The sequence below is a fragment of the Mauremys mutica genome, chromosome 1, assembly GCF_020497125.1.
Source record: "Mauremys mutica isolate MM-2020 ecotype Southern chromosome 1, ASM2049712v1, whole genome shotgun sequence".
Lineage (NCBI taxonomy): Eukaryota > Metazoa > Chordata > Testudines > Geoemydidae > Mauremys > Mauremys mutica.
This window is the reverse complement of record NC_059072.1, coordinates 305,707,792-305,725,731: the sequence shown is the minus strand read 5'-3', so window position 1 is coordinate 305,725,731 and position 17,940 is coordinate 305,707,792. Positions and strand designations below refer to the sequence as shown.

The following is a 17,940-nucleotide window of genomic DNA, read 5'->3' as shown; positions in this document are numbered from 1 at the left end:
TCACTCATTTTTTTTTCTTTTTAAATTAACACACTGAAATTATTGTGGTGATCTATTCTCCTGCAGTGCCTCTTAGAAATCAGTGACTAAATCATGCCCCATAGAACCATCCAAGAAGGGGACTCTAGCCAGGTGGAAGCTGGGTCAGTAACTGTGTGGGAGCTGATGGGAATAAACTGCCACATGGAAGAGAGATGCCATGTTGTTGAAGCCATGCTGGTCCCAGGATAGGAGAGACACAAGGTGGGTGAGATAATATATTTTATTGGACCAACTTCTGTTGGTGAGAGAGACAAGCATTTGAGCTTACACAGAGGGTGTCAGTTGAAGGTTGTAACAGTAATGCTGGCCACCACTGTTCAAAAATCATGAGTCAGGTCCTCAAAAATCATGAGATTGTCTGTCTGAAATTATAAATTTGGGGGCCTTATCTATTTTCCTTCTGGTGTTGTAGCCTTTCGGGCTCAGATTTTCAAGATTTTATCCACAACCACAAAGTCTAGAAAGTAGGGCTATCAAATGATTAAAAAAAGTAATCGTGATTAATCACAGGATTAAAAAAAAGGTGATTAATCACAGTTTTAATCTCACTGTTAAACAATAGAGTACCATGTATTTAAATATTTTTGGATGTTTTCTACATTTTCAAATATATTGATTTCAATTACAACACAGAATACAAAGTGTACACTGCTCACTTTATATTATTATTTTTATTACAAATATTTACACTGTAAAAAAGAAATAGTATTTTTCAATTCACCTCATACAAGTCCTGTAGTGCAATCCCTTTATCGTGAAAGTACAACTTACAAATGTAGAAATTTTTTTTACATAACTGCACTCAAAAATAAGGTGACTTTGTAAATAAGAAGTGGGTAGCAGTATCTCCCAGAAATGTAAACAAACTTGTTTGTTTTAGCAATTGGCTGAACAAGAAGTAGGACTGAGTGGACTTGTAGGCACTAAAATTTTATATTGTTTGTTTTGGAGTGCAGTTATGTAACTAGAAAAATCTACATTTGTAAGTTGCACTTTCACGATAAAGAGATTGCACTACAGTACTTGTATGAGGTGAATTGAAAAATACTTTGTTTTGTTTCTTTTTTACAATTCAAATATCTGTAATAATAATAGTATAAAGTGAGCACTGTACACTTTGTATTCTGTGTTGTAATTTAAATTAATATATTTGAAAATGTAGAAAAATATCGAAAATATTTATAATAAATATAAATTGGCATTCTATTATTGTTTAATAGTATGATTAAAACTGTGATTGATCACAATTAATTTTTTAAATTGTTAATTTGTTTTGAGTTAATTACGTGAGTTAACTGCAATTAATTGACAGCCCTACTAGAAACTTTTTTTTTTTAAATGAAAGCTGAGATTTTCGTGTAATCACATGAATTCAGGAGCTGAGGCCTTAAGAAGGGCACCATATATCACAAAATTTGCACTAAAATTGTGAGAGCTGGCAACAGTGCTAAGCAGCATGTCCAGGAACCTTCCTGTGATGAGGAAGAAAGCCAGCAAAGGAAGATGACCGTATTTCATTTTCCCCTGGGAAAGTTGTTACAGAGATTCTGCAACTTCAGGAAAGTTAACTGCCTCAGGCTGTATAACTTTTAGTGTGCTGTCAGCCTCCTGCTGACATGTAGGCCATGTTCATTGCCAAGTTACTGAGGAAAGCTGTAGGGGGCCTGAAGTCACTCAGCTATACTGGCAGGGATCCAGAGAAGGGACTGGGTTGGAGGTCCTGTAATTAGCATGGTGACCCTAGCTTGCTGAGTATCACCCAATATCTATGGAGATTACTTTGATTGACCCATGCAGTGGGAAATCCTAGGAAAACCACACAAGGATCCTTGCATGGTTTTCTGTTCCCTTATAGGGGAATTTCCATAGAAACAGGTGTTCTGAACTATTTAATATTTAAAAATCTATAATAATACATTTCTCCTCAGGAACTTCCCTGCAGTGGTGACAGCAAGCTTGTATTGTGATGCCACTAATACCACCAACTCTGATGGCAAGAACAGAAATGTCAAGCTCAGGTAACGGAGGAGATACCAAGTTTACTTGACCTGATAGTTGTTGGTCTGTTGGGACCTTCTTAACTAATTAGTGAATAATTAGAAATGTACACTCTTTTGCTGCCTTTTTGCTGATATACAGTGGACAATCATCATAATATCTGAAAATCTCTTCGTAGGGGAACAGTTGTTGATCTAATAGGTCATTTCCACAATTATGATCATTCTTTAGTGTCAGACTGATACTATTACTGAAATTGAATAGTTCTTTACACCATGGTTAATCTCCCATTAAAGTCCACGGGGTACTTGTGGAGTAAGATACTACTCAGTGTGAGTAAATCTGGCCCATAATGTTTGCCTAAGGGACAATACAGATTTTGTAAATTAGTTTTGCTCCAGTGTCTTCAGAAATGGGGGTATGGTTGTATGCCTTTAAATAACTCACAGCTAGATGCTAATTTTTAAAAGAATATTAAGAGTGAAAAAAATAAGGAGAATTGAAGATAATGGGCTGCTTTCTCCATTGTTACAATGGGGTTCTACCAGTGCAATTCCAGAATTAGGCCCAGTATTTGATTTATACAGAAAGTAATATTCTTCTAGGGCGTGATTCTCCTGTCATACTAGTGTAAATCAGGATTAACTCCATTGAAGTAAATGGAGCTACACTGGTGGAAAACTCATGTGTGTAAAAAGAGAATCTAGAACTTGGACATAAAATCCAGAACACAAACCAAGCAGTATTGTCTTCATGTTCTTCACTATGATACTGTCTGCTAAGTTGGATATTTTCAAATGTTAGTACCTCTCTAATTATAACTCATTGATTTGACATGGACATGTAGGGCACATCCACACTGCACACTTCTTTCAGTGGCATATAGTGTACATAAAGCCATAGCCCCCCTTAGCAAGGGTATAAATAGCAATGTAGGTCATGAGGGGTGGCTTAGGCAAAGGCAAGTAAAGACATGCCTGAAGGGTGTGGATATGTACATACTCTACATGGCTCTCTACATGACCAAGACCTGCCTCCCTGTCTATACTGCTATTTTTAGCAGTGTAGTGTCCCACTGCCTCCCTGCTGTTGAAGCTGTGGGGAAAGGCTCTGGTGGCAGGGAAAGGCTGAGCCTTTCCCCACTGCCTCCCCATTGCCAGAGCCTTACCCTGAGGTGAGGAGAGACTTCAGCAGCTTCCTGCTGCCGGAGCCTTTCATTGACACGTAGCTACACACTCCGATGTGGATGCAGCCCGCTTTTCACTTCTGTGTATACATGGACACTATACACTGCCACCAGTGTAGTACAGACGTAGCCACAGACTACAAGAAATGTTGGCACACATGGATATCATTACAAGATTAACATCTAAGTAGTATCAATGCTAGGGAAGCAAATGTACTTAATGTATTTGTAGAATTTGAATAAATATGGCAATATTTCCTCCCCTAATAATGCTCCACTGATACATTGAACCAAGGTCTTCTCTATTTGGAAATATTTGGAATATAAATCTGTCACTTTGGTTGCAAGAAATATGCATGCTAATATCTTTTCAATGGAAGTACCCTTCCTGGGTTTAAAAAACAAGTGTGTGTGTGTGTGTGTGTGTGCGGGGGGAATTATAGAGATTGTCTTTCACCAAGTTTACTTCCAAAAATCTTTTGGAAGACTAATATAGGTTAAGTGAACTACATAAACTGCTGTATCTCTTGGTTTATGTGCTAAGATTTTATTACCAATATTTACATTATAAAGAGGCTCATCCATCAATCAAAGATAAACTTGGCAACCATTGCCAAAAATTAAAGGTCTTCTGGGCAGCAGCCTGGTGATTATAAGAGATAATCTGCCAGAGGTCCCAAAACACCACAGTGTGGTAGTTACTCTCTCAGCAGCCATTATTAAACTGTGGATCTAAACCCAAAGAAGTTGCTTGAAGCGGAAAGAACATGCAGCTGGGGATTGCATGACTGTGCAGGGCAATATGAATGGATTGGTGGCTGCCAGCCAGGATCATCGCTTGGCTTGGTAGATGCCAGGAAAGGCCACCTTTGGAGGAGGTTCTGGGGGATTATGGGATGGAATTGAAGATTCGTAGATTTTAAAACCAGATTATTATGATCATCTCATATAACCTTTTGTGTAACAGAATCTCACTTGGTGAACTCTGCCAACCTCATAACTTCTGTTTGAGCTACAGCACATCTTTTAGAAAGACATGCGGTCTTCAGAAAGGAGGAGAGTAGCTTCTTTCAAGTGTCATATTACAGGTCTGTTTGGCTATTCTGACTGAGCCACACACAATTCAATTTAACCTAAGCTTGATCATGGGATAGGTAGCTCCTCAGCTTCTGCCATGAGCACCAAAGAATTGAGTGAGTTTTGGTCCAGATCCACAAAGTGTCATAGATGTTGCAATGCTAAGTGCCTCACAGTGCTCCCCTACCTCACAGACACAACATCTCTGTGAGATAGGGGACCACTGTTATCTTCATTTCACAGCTGGAGAACTGAGGCACAGAGAGGCTATGGGTAGGGCCCTACCAAATTCACCGTCCATTTTGGTCAATTTCACAGTCATAGGATTTTTAAAATAGTAAATTTCATGATTTCAGCTATTTAAATCTGAAAGTTCACTGTCATAATTGTAGGGGTCCTGACCCAAAAAGGAGTTGGGGGGTGGTGGTCACAAGGTTATTGTAGGGGGGATTGCGGTACTGCTACCCTTACTTCTGTGCTGCTGCTGGCGGTGGGGATGCCTTCAGAGCTGGGCAACTAGACAGTGGCAGCTGTTGGCTGGGAGCCCAGAACTGAAGGCAGAGCTGCCGCCAGCAGCAGCGCAGAAATAAGGATGGCATGGTATGGTATTGCCACCCCTTACTTCTGCACTGCTGCTGGTGAGGAGCTGCCTTCAGAGCTGGGCGCCCAGCCAACATCTGGCACTCTCTGGCCACCCAGCTCTGAAGGCAGCACAGAATAAGGGTGACAATACCACAACCCCCCCTAAATAACCTTGTGACCCCCCTGCAACTCCCATTTGGGTCAGGACCCCCAATTTGAGCAACACTGATCTCCCCTGTGTAAAAGGGTAGGGTAAAAGCACACAAAAGACCAGATTTCATGGGGGAAAACCAGATTTCACAGTCTGTAGTGCATTTTTCATGGCTGTGAATTTGGTAGGGCCCTAGCTATGAGACTTGGCAAGAAACACACAAGTTATTAGTGACAGAGCAGGAATTAAACCCACAGCCTCAGCTAGAATTCCAACTACCGGACCATTCTCTCCCTCTTTAAATTATTATCAAATTCATTATCTTTGTTCTGTATTTAGCTTTTATTTTTCTCTCTGAAGTCTGTGGGTGCTTTTTCCTCCTTTGCTCTCACCCCAGATTGGTCATTCCCATCCCCGATGGAGCTCTGAGGAGCTCCCATTTTCTCTCAAGGCTTCAGTGTCATAGCAATTCCAGCTGAGTAAGACAACTGGGGACTCACCCTGGACTCCATCCATGTGATGTAGCGTGACGCAGTGCAAGCTCTCCCCTAGAGGCTGAGTATACTGACTTTGAGACCACCTGCTGCCTGTACTTAGGCAACTAACTCTGTGTGGGATTCAGAACCCATCCCTCTTATCAGCATTTCCCTGGCTAGTTTAGGTGGCTCTGTGCCTAGCATACTGGCTTTTGTGGATCCCAGTCTTAGGCACACATCTTCCCATTCGTTGTATAGGGAGCCTACATGCCTAAGTCAGGGTTTGTGGTCCTGTTGTTGTTCTGGTGATTTTCTAAGCACCTTAAAAGTTAGGTTTTGCAATGCCGAAGTCATTTTTTGGATCCGGGCCTTAATCGCTCTGTACTTCACTTTCACCATCTGTAAAATAGAATAAATAATGCTTACCTCCCTCACAGGGGCACCGTGAGGCATAACTGATTAATGAAAGTGTGTGAAGCACTCTTGAAAGAAAATTATTATTAAAGTGTCATGCTAATAGCACTGAGGTGAAAGTGTGAGAAGGAAGTGAAGGAGATAGTGAGGTGGCATTTCTGGGGAGCAAGGGATTTATGATTTTTCATAAAATCAGGGGAAACTCAGAGGCTTTGACTCATCAAGGAAATGAGAGTCTGGGTTCATTCAGTCCTTAACTTCACAACAAAACCCAGATGATGTAAACCCAGTGAACGTAAACCACCAGTTCAGGATAGTTCTGGTGTTTTGTTCATGAAGTGCATGGATCTATTGCGCAATCTGTGTTAAGGACATTTAGAAGATGCTGCCGAAATGTCCATAACACTGGCTCTTGACTGGCGTCTATATTTTATTGTTCCTCATCACATGGTCTTACTGAATTTTATTCAACTCTCATATGCCTTTACATGTAATTACTTTCATTAAATTTCATCAGTGCCACTGGCAGAGATAATTCAACTGAAGGAACAATATCTTTTTTCATTAACACATACGTTTTTCTTCTGGTAAAGGCTTTTTACTATTGTAAATGAAAATGAAATCCAGAGTTTAAACATAGTTTTAGTTTTTGGAAAGAGTTTGCAGAAAATAAAAAAAGTCTGCTTCTTTCATCTTCAGAACAGATTACTTTAGAGGAATAATTATGATCATTTTTGCTTCTTATTAAAGTTGTGAATAGCAGTTATTTATGTGCCACACTTTATATTATGAATCTGCATTGACATTCTTAATAAAGGTAAAAGTTGGAGAAAATATTAATATCGAAATAAAGTTTGGGGAAACTTCTAAGAAATGAGTAATTTCTTTAAATTTCCAAAGCTCTTAAATCATTTAAAGGATTGATTAATTCTCACTTCACCTTTGTTAGGTGAGTAAGTATTATCCACATTTTGCAATTGGATCAATTGTGGCAGAGAGAGATTAAGTGAAATATTCAAAGTCATATGACAAATAAGTAGAAAAACTGAAGTGCTGACACGCTGATCTTTGCTCTAATCACTAGACAGTACTTCTTTCATCAAACATTCCTACTTAAACAATTACGAGAAATGCATTTTTATGAGTGTGTTTGACAAACTGCACTATTAAGAACCAGGGCCAGTGCTTCCATTAGGCGACCCTAGGCGGTCGCCTAGGGCGCCAGGATTTGGGGGGCGGCATTTTGTGCACTCCCCACGGGGCACACGGGAGCTTCCGGTTCAGCTCCCATTGCGCCACCGAAGAAGGACCTTCTGCCAACGTGCTGCGGAAAGCAGCAGCAGGCAATTGAGCAGCTCAATGACTGCCGCTGTTGCCTGCGGCATTTCAGTGGAGGGTCCTTCTTCGGCGGTGCGATGGGAGTGGATCCGGAAGCTCCCATGCGCTCCATGGGGAGTGCACAAAATGCTGCCCCCCAAATTCTGCCTAGGGCACCAGAAACTCTGGCGCCACTCCTGTTAATAACTATGGAAGATAGAAAGCAATATTTTCTGATATGTATGTCTAGAGGGCTTTGGAAAGGCACAGATATTCCTACTTCTTGAAGCATGTTTTGCATATACAGTACACTGAGATTAATTGATAGTCTTTATTCAGTTTGGGCCTGATCCAAAGTAGGTTGACGTGAAAGGTGACTTCAGTGAGGTTTGAATCAGGTGTCTAAGGCTTAGGCACAGTGGTACTTCTTAAATTCCTGTTAAAAATTCTTTTGTAGGGCTGTAAGGGACTTCAAGAGGTCATCTAGTCCATCCCCTCAGGCTGAAGCCGGATTAAGTATGCCTAGACCATCCTTGACAGGTGTTTATCTAACTTGTTCTTAAACCTACAAGAACAGGGATTCCACAACCTGCCAAGGTAACGTATTCCTTTGCTTAACTATCCTTATAGTTAAAAAGTTTTATCTATTATTCAATTGAAATCTCCCTTGTCACAAACTAAGTGGGTTGCTTCTTGGCCTAATCGCTGTGGACATGAAGAACACTTTCTTTATAATAACCTTTAACATATCTGAAGACTGTTATCATGTCCCCTCCTCAGTCTTTTCTTCCATAGCCTAAACATGCCCAATTCTTTCAACCTTTCCTCACAGGACATTTTTTCTAAACCTCTTATCATTTTTGTTGCTCTCCTCTGGACTGTCTCCAGTTTGTTACATCTTTCTTAGGGCTTGTTTTCACTACTGTGCTAAATCAGCGCCAATGCATCAATGCAGTGGCACTGCTCTATTGCATCTGGTGAAACTGCATTACGTTGACAGGACAGTGCTCTCCCCTTGATGTAATCACTCCACCTCAATGAGAGGCAGGGGCTGTCGGCGGGGGACACCACTTTAAGTTGATGTAACTTACGTTGCTCAAGGGGGTGGTTTTTTCACATCTCTGAGCGACGTAACTTACCTCAATTTAAGCGGTTCTGTTAATACAATCTAGAATACCTTTTTGGCAACAGCATCGCCCTGTAGACTCATTCAGTTTGTGATTCCCTATCACTCCAGATCCTTTTCAGCAGAACTACTGTCTCACCAGTTATTTCCTACTTTGTATTAGTGCATTTGACTTTTCCTTCCTAAACATAGAACTTTGCACTTGTCTTTATTGAATTTCATCTTGTTGATTTCAGACCAATTCTTCAATCTATCAAGATCATTTTGAATTCTAATTCTGTCTTCAGAAGTGTTTGCAACCCTCACCCCCAGCTTTGTATTATCTGCAAATGTTATGTGCATACCCTCCACTCATATAAGTTGTTAATGAAAATACCGAATAGTACAGTACCCAGGGCAACCCCCCACAGGACCCCACTAGATACATCCTTGCAGTTTGACAGCGAACCATTGATAACTCCTCTTTGAGAATAGTCTTCAACCCAATCAGGTCCCCTGGAAGGAAGGAAGAAGGGATGTTGTACAACCAGGTGTTTCTGGTGGAGCACTCTGGAATGGAAGCTCCAAGAGTTCCTTTTAAATCAAAAATAGCAGAGCCTTGGCACTTCTTTTGTCAGTGTGATGATGGAGCTACGCATACTGCATCTAATCTCTAACTGGGATCACACATCACAGCCGCGTCCCTTAGGATACCCATAGCCTCAAGTACAGAAGGTTAGAAAAAGCCCCAAATGTGCAAACAAATAATTTCTAGGTTCAGACATCCTGTCTAAGGATTTTAGTTTATGCTTCCTAGAACACAAACTCTCATTAAAGAAATACAGACATGTATGATATAGGTGAATGAAGCATTCATTAAAAACAATTTAGATTGAAAAGTTTCTTGCAACATTAGAAATTATAAGTAAAGCAAACCTATCTAAAGCATCAAATAGTGTAAGAAGATGATGATAGGCGTATTTAGGTCATGCTTTATGCAGGTCCAGATTAAAGAACTTTGGGGCCCTGTACATGATGGAAATTGGGGGTTCCTCACCTTCCTTAAAGTAGAGCTCTGCTCCAGCTGCTGCCAGCCCTGCATAGCATGCTGAGCTCCTGTGCTGGGACTTCTCAGCAACGCACCCTTGCCCCATACATAGCAACCCCACCTCTCACTGATCCCAGAGTGCACCTCCCACTCCACCCCACTCCACCCAGGCTCCTGAATGCCACTCTCACCATAGTTGCCAACTGTCACGCGGTAAATAAGCAGCCCAACTTTCACAATAAGCCAAAAATCAAGCTAATCCCATTTCTAAACAAGGCCAAAACAAGCCAATCCCTAAGAACCCCAACACTCTATGTGACTAGATCCCCCCCCACCCCACGTGCAGTCTGGGACTGTGGTGGGCCCGCTGTGTACCCCCCCTTCCCCTTGCTTGCCAGGAGCTGATTAAAAAAAAAGAAGCAACAAGCTACAAGCCAAAAACTAGTCAACAAGCAACTCACAAGCCAATTAAGCCAAAAACAAGCCCAGTTTCTGCATTTCCCCCCCAGATTTGGCATGTCTGACTCTGACCCACATATACTACAATAACTCTCTACCAGCCCCCACTTGTCCTGACAACCTGCCTTCCCCATCACAGCAATCCTGCAATAAATCCTGCTCGATGCAGCCCCCAACAGCTCAGCCCCACTGGCCATAGCCCCAACATCCCAGCCCCCAACCTCACTGCCTCCTAACGCCACCACAACTCACCCCACTGCACTCCTACATCTCCCACTTGCCCTAACCCAACACCCTCAGCCTCTCACCCATCGCCCCCAGGACCTTCCCAGGCACTCACTGATATGCCCTGCCTCCATGCGCCACTCTGGTGCTGGGCTGAGGCAGCTCCTTCCAATCCCCTCTGCTCACTCCCATCTCCTGCCCTGCCACTCACTCACATGGCCCTTTGCCACTTACGTTTGGCCTGGCTGCCCCATCGGCAGGGGGGCAGGCCCTAATTTGAGTGAGTGGCATTGCCATCTGGCGCGTGAGGTCACAGTGTGGCTCGGGTTTTAATTTTTTTTCTCCCAGTGGTCAGGGGCCCTCCTGAGATGGGGTCCCTGTGCAAGCACATTGATTAATCCAGGCTGGCTATACCAATGCCACCAAAACAACCTTCACCTCAAGTGACACTATGCACGCCACATGGAAGGCGAAAAAGAGGGTGAGCAAGAGAAACATAACCTAGAACACAAGGGAAAGAAGCCAAATCCATCAACATGACACTCGGGAGCCTGAACAGACAGCACAAGACCAAAATAAATGGCATAAAATGGTGGACACCGTATGCACCTGAGGGTGCAGGAGGATAAAGAAAGAAAGAAGTAACTCTTTAGAGCAGAGATCTTGTCTTACTTTGTTTTAGTGAAGCACCTAGCACCATGGAGCCCTAATCCTAATCGGGGATTTTGTGTGCTGCCACTATATAAATAAGAACCAATTGTACTACTAATAATATGAACGCTTTGCTGAGTAGCCCCTGTGTGTCATCATACAATTTACAGGACAAGTTAAGTATTGCTCAGGTTTAAACAGCAAATGGCTAAGTACACTAGAAAATCTATATTATCCCTCACAGATGTCCTCAATACAAAGGGCCTGATTCCACTGTTTTCCATGGAATTACACCCGTGTAACTAAACAAGAAATTAAGTCCTGGATGTTTCCATGTTATCGAAGCACATTTAGTGCCTCACTGTAAAAAGAGCAAAGTAGAAATAGGCCACTTAGGAGAAATACGTTAAGATTCTCAAAAGACTAAAGATCATAGTCAAAGGAATCCAAAAAGCAGAGAAGCAGAACAGATTTGGCTGCTCACAGAATGAGAATGCATCTGTTCTAACCTACCATTAATTAATTATTGTAGAACACAATAGGGCAGAATTTAGTTTTGATAAAATAATAGTTTAAGATCAGGAAGATATAACCTACAAATATAAGTAGAATGATAATAAGAAGAGATAGGTAGGGTTAGAAATTGAAGTAAGAACATTGCTAAGAAGGTGAATAGGACATTTAATGAAGCAAAGGAATCCATGGAAAATTAGGGAGAACACTGAGAAAGAAATGGTAACCTAATAATAATAGCCTTACATTTATTCAGTGACTTTCATCCCAGAGGGGCCCATAGCATTTTACAAAACGATAGACAAACTAAATAGACAGATCACTTTACCCACTGCTGAACTGCTGCTGCCTTTGGTGTAAACAGCCATTTAACAATTCACACAAACACTGCAGAACCGTCTGGGACTGGAAGAGTACATTTGGAACAGCAGGCAGACAAGATGCAATTATCTGAGTGAGAATTTGGCAAGGACACTGGCTTTAAGAACCTACTTTTTGAAAAATAGAATGGAAGTGTGTGCTCTCTCTTTCTCTCTTTTTCTTTTAAATCATATACTTTCTGTTGGAATTACTTTAATTTGATATAAGGGGGAAAACCAGAACAAAAATAAAGTTCCATGAGAGGATACAGCTTATGTCTCTTCTGCTATAGGCTGCATCCATCTCTTCTCTCGTTCATCTGGGTCCTTCATCTTTATATCCGTGCCACCCTATCTCCCTCTCTCACTCTCCACCCCCCACACTTTCTTATTTTTCATAGATTCAGGCATTTTATGGCCAGAAGGGAGCATTGTGATCATCTAGTCTGATCTCTTGTATAACACAGGCCATAGAAATTCCTTGAATTAATTCCTTCTTCAAATCCAATCCCTATGGTTAAACTGGAGCCTATTGTAGTAACAGTAGGGTTTTTTCAGGACCAGAGTCAAATGTTTTATTAATGTTTAATTAAAGTCCCTTTTTAATTAAGGTTGTTTTTACCTCATCGTCATTTGATCAGGGAAAATGAATTTGGTGTGATTTATTGGCTTTTAATCAAGAGCATAAGCAATTATAATGTTAGTTAATTTATTATACTTCCCTAAAGTACTAAACAATATGAAAATTAGATTGAGGTTACCACGGAAATCAAGTTAGTCAAATCAAGAAGTTAATAATACAAATTAAAATTGGTTAACTAAAAGAAAACAATTTGACCAACAATTGGACAAATCATTGCATGAGAACAATTAATAATCAAATCACAAAGTTAACACCAATGACTTAATGGCTTATCATGTCTTTCTATCCCTATGCAGTTTATTTAGCAGCTTATACTTTCCTCTATGGCAGGGGTCGGCAACCTTTCAGAAGTATCAGAGGGGTAGCCGTGTTAGTCTGGTTCTGTAGAAGCAGCAAAGAATCCTGTGGCACCTTATAGACTAACAGACGTTTTGCAGCATGAGCTTTCGTGGGCGAATACCCACTTCTTCTTGCATCCGAAGAAGTGGGTATTCGCCCACGAAAGCTCATGCGCAAAACGTCTGTTAGTCTATAAGGTGCCACAGGATTCTTTGCTGCTTCTTTCAGAAGTAGTGTGCCAAGACTTCATCTATTCACTCTAATTTAAGGTTTTGCGTGCCAGTAATACATTTTAACGTTTTTAGAAGGTCTCTTTCTATAAGTCTAACTAAACTATTGTTGTATGTAAAGTAAATAAGGTTTTTAAAATGTTTAAGAAACTTCATTTAAAATTAAATTAAAATGCAGAGCCCCCTGGACCGGTGGCCAGGACCCAGGCAGTGTGAGTGCCACTGAAAATCAGCTCATGTGCTGCCTTTGGCACGCGTGCCATAGGTTGCCTACCCCTGTTCTATGGCAAGAATGGGTTAAGGTTGGAATCTTTACATACTCAAGGTGACCTCTAGTGATCTGTGATAAGCTTTGCTTTGAACCTGGCTTAATGGATGCCAAATGGTAACTTGCACTATAAGCTTATACCCATACATTATTACTGCCATCACTCCTGCCTAAAAAGGTGAGGTCTTTCCTGCCAGATGTCACTGCACAGACATTCCGTTAAGGAAACAAAAAGAGGAAGAAGTTACGTAGAAATAGAAAGGGGATCTGATTTTCAGCTTGGCTGGCCTGTGGAGCCTCAGAGTCAGTCAGGAGCTGCACGGTGGGGAACCAGGAGATGTTTTCTTGCTCAGGCACCGTCACGCTAGTGGGCATTGTCCTCTGATCGACTGGCTGGTCTGTGATATCTGTACTTTCCTTGGTGGGTGGAGGGGAAAGCAGGAGTGTGAGCCCTGTGAGTGTCATTGTGGTGATCTCAGGAGAAGCACACTTCTTCATTTGTCTCGTCTTTTAAGGTTGAAACTCAAATTGGTATCAACCCATAGGTCCTCCCTGGCAATAGTCTAATTGAATCAGGGTATCATTGGTTTCCCACTCCAACTGCATTGTCCAGTTCTTGGTCAAGGGAAATCAGTCTGACCTTTGGTACACTCTATGACCCTGCTTCCTAGGGTACTGGTTCTTTGTCACATCCAGAGATCCATGTGTTTTTCCTAGTTCAATGTCCATGTGTTTTTCCTAGTTCAATGTCATTACTGTGAACCTACACGCTAGATGAGTTAAAAGCAATAATAGGGGAATAACAGGAGATGATGACTCCACCAAAATGATTTTGACTCCCCTTATCTAGGTCAACAGTCTGGGCTCCTAAATGACTCCTTGACCATTAAGGCCTGTCTTGTTTCCTAGTCATAATTTATGATCCATTGTCCTTTGATTTAGAAAAGTTATTCCTTACTCATTCACACATTTCATGAGTACACTTTCTTAAGGCCCATGAGACCTCATGACCACAGTAGGCCAGTACAGAACAGTCTGGGAAACTGAGGAACTTCGCGATAGGTTATTTCACTCTATCAACCCTCAAGGCCAAACTGCTTCAAAAGTTACTTGTTTGGTCTGGCTGCCCCATCACTGTGACAGAAATATGGAAAATTAAACTTTATACTTAATGTCTACATTACTGTGAACCTACACGCCTACAATATATAACCTGCTGATTTAAAAATATCTAACTTTAGTAGCTGCTGTTTAACATCCTCCTTAGTTATTGTTGGATTGGAAAGTATTTCATCATGGTTGTCATCAGATATGAATACGTCATCTGGCTTTTTCCCAAATACAGAATGGAAATATTTATTAAAAATTTATGCCATTTCTGCATTATTATTGACAGTTCTACCATTTCCATCTAGTAATGGGCTAATACTATTGCTAGGTTCCTTTTGTTTTTGATTAAAAAAAAATCTTATTGTCCATAACACTGCTGGCCATAGATTTCTCCTTGAGTCTTTTTGCTTCCCATATCAATTTTCTACAATTTCTAACTTCTAATGTATATTGATTGCTATCAAATTCCCTTTTTTCTATTTCATACATATTGTTTTTATTTTTTTTATTGATGCCTTCACGTCCCCTCTAAGCCAGGCTGTTTTTAACCAGCATAAACTTCTTTCTGAATTATGGGATTGTGGCTTTTTGAACATCTACTAAAATGTTATTAAAGAATTCCCAATTATCATTCACAATTTTTGGTTTAAATTGTTTTTCCCAGTTGATATAGCTCATAATTGATTTTTGACTTTGTGAAACTGGCCCTTTTAAAGCATTAAGCATATCTATTCCTGTTGGGATTTTAGTCTGGTTACACATAATAAATGCAATCAAGTTATGATTACTTGCACCTAAGCAACCACTAATTTTTAGTTCTGTAAGCAATTCCTCTTTAATCATCAAGATAAGGTCTAGTACAGACTCCCCCATATTAGATACAACACTTTTTGAGTTAGGAAATTGTCATCTATATTTTTTAAAAAATCCAAGGATATTTTGGAACTAGCAGCATGAGATCTAGAGCATTTGTCACTCAGACTGAAGTCCTCCATGATAACACTTTTTTTTTCCTGTACATACTATAGAATGGTGTTCCAGAAACCAGTCGACATGTTCACTAGTGGGATTTGGTGGTCTTTAGCAGACACCAACTAGTACCTCATCTGTGTTTTACCTACACCTCTACCCCAATATAACACTGTCCTCGGGAGCCAGAAAATCTTACTGCATTATAGGTGAAACCACATTATATCGAATTTTCTTTGATCCACCAGAGTGTGCAGCCCCATCCCCCTGGAGCGCTGCTTTATTGCGTTATATCCGAATTTATGTTATATCGGGTCGCGTTATATCGGGGTAGAGGGGTATTAGAACATTGATCCATAAGCATACAGGATCATTTGCTTCCAAGCTGTCAGTGACTTGGAAATAGGTAATGACATTTTGACATATACTCCCATGCCCCCATCTCTTTTGCTCGCTTGGGTATTCCTAAATAGGTTATAAACACTGATCTTTAACACTTTTTCTCCTTGCCTCAGTCTTCCTCCATCCTTTTCTCTCTGGCCTATCCATTTATTGTATGCAAGGTGTCACACACTAAGGTGTAGGCGGTGCATCCTAGTGGTTGGAACAAGAGTCGCACCAAGTGGTTGGAGAAGAATCAGGGGACAGAACCAGAGGTGTGGGGTCAGGGGATAAACCAATGTTTGGAGACGGGAGTCAGGAATTCAGAGGAAGGTAGGGACTAGAGCTGAAAAGGGAGCAGACATGAGTTGACATAAGGGCCAGTACAGAAAGCACGTCTGGTGCAGCTGCAGGTGTGAAATGCATTGAGCAGCCACTGTACAGTTGTTTCTACAAGGCTTACATGGTGATCTGTTGGCCCTTCTGTCCAATAAGGGAGCACAGACACTTAGTGAGGGTTTATTGGACCTAGATGGGCTCATTGGATTGCTAGGTGTCCAAGCTCAGAGTCAGCTGAGATCCTGAAAGTACCACTCCCCTTGAGGGCTTCTCTTAGAAGCCCTTAGTCCTGGCTTGTCATAGTATCTTTGGTGAAATTCCTGCAAGAGATCAGGAGTGTGAACTGTTTTTTCTGTTTCCCAGGACCTCTCTTCTGGACTGTATGCCTTCTGGTTGATCAGATACTGCACCTTCCCCTGATCCTTCAGGAGTCAAAGACCTAATGGACTTTGTATTCCTCCTGCCCATTGACAATTACTGGGGGGTAGTGGAGGGTATACCCAGTTGGGGAAGGGGTTGTCAATGAACAGCTTGAAGAGAGAAACATGTTCACACCTCAATTGCTAGAAGAGGGCCTCATTCTCCCTGATTGAACTAACCTCGTTATCTCTAGCCTGACTCTTGCTTGCATATTTATATCTGCCTCTGGAAATTTCCACTACATGCGTCCGACGAAGTGGGGATTCCCCCATGAAAGCTCATGCTCCAATACGTCTGTTAGTCTATAAGGTGCCACAGGATTCTTTGCTGCTTTTACAGATCCAGACTAACACAGCTACCCCTCTGATACATGAAAGATGGGGTGAACCTTGAGGGATTTTGGTAATTGAAGTTTGAAGGCTAGTTAGTTTATTTATCTGATGATCTGAAAAGGACCCAGTTATTGGTGGTCAAGCTTGGCCAAAGGATGGTTCTTTCTCAGGTTCCGAGTTGGGAGCCAAACCTTATCTGTTATTGCAAGGTTAGGGGTGGCCTGTGGCTTTCAGTTGGCGTAAGGTTTATAATTTTCTTTAGAGGAAAATTAATGCTTTTTGAGTTCCTAGTGTGTTTGCTGGAGGTGGAGGTCCATGGATGCTGGGATAGCAGAGACTTCAGGCAGCAGATCTGGAATTGGGAAATTGGGGGTGAAAATCAAAATGTGTGAAGAATGGGGTCTGTTGGATTAAAATGTGGATCAAGGTGTAGTATGCAAATTTGGCAAAAAAACACAGCAGTGGGAGCCAATCATTCTGATGGAAATTCAAACAACAGCAAAGATAGTGCTCCAGGCTCTAGGACATACTTTCAGTGTGGCCATCTATCTGTGGATAATAGGTTGTTGAGGTGAGGGACTTGGTGCAAAGAAGGCAGAGAGAAATTTCTGCCAGAATGAAGAAACAAATTGAGGGCCTTGATCTGAAATGATGCATGTCAGCATGCTGTGGTAACAAAAGACATTCTCCAGGAAAGCTTGCACAGTTTCACATGCAAGGCACAGTGTGGCAGGGAATAAAATGGGTCATCTTGGTCAGGAGGTCCACTACAGTCAGGGTAACAGAGTGCCCTTGGGAGTAAGGTAACTCCACAATAACATCCATTAAGAGGGTGGACCACCAAACATGCAAAGGTGTGGAGAGGGGCTGATGGAGGCCCACAGGCCTTGTTCACAGTCTCTTCATGTGGCTGCAGAGGTCTCATGATCTAACACAGTTTTTGATATCAGTTTGTACGGTCAGCCACCAGAAGTATCTAGCAATCAGGTTCCAAATTGGCCAAAATGTCCTGCCATGGGCAAGTAATGACACAAACTTATCATCTGAAGCCAGGAGCTCCCCTTGCAAATGTAGAGATGACCCCCATGATAAAAGAGGTCTTGTTGCAGATGAAACCTTGAATCTGGAGAAGCATTGGTTGTTCTTTGAGTCTGGCAGATTGGGGACACAAATGGGTTGCTTGGAAGCAAAGAATGGATAGTGGGCATCATGTGACCAACAATGGTTCCGCAGACTAAGTGGGAGGGTTTAAGCATGATGGTGCGAGCTTTCTCTTCTCAGTACTTGTCCTTGTGAGAAAAAGCGT

At 41.5% G+C, this 17,940-nt stretch overlaps 1 long non-coding RNA gene across 2 annotated transcripts in view; it reads left to right on the top strand.

Annotated features, from left to right (window-relative positions):
* LOC123354698 overlaps positions 1 to 17,940 on the top strand; it is a 44,767-nt gene that overhangs the window by 19,699 nt on the left and 7,128 nt on the right. The window contains exons 3-6 of one of the 2 annotated variants that reach the window (XR_006574825.1): positions 67 to 243; positions 1,971 to 2,060; positions 4,194 to 4,314; positions 7,701 to 7,840. This is a non-coding gene — a long non-coding RNA (uncharacterized LOC123354698). The remainder of the gene's footprint in view (positions 1 to 66; positions 244 to 1,970; positions 2,061 to 4,193; positions 4,315 to 7,700; positions 7,841 to 17,940) is intronic. The other variant, XR_006574826.1, reaches the window with a different exon arrangement.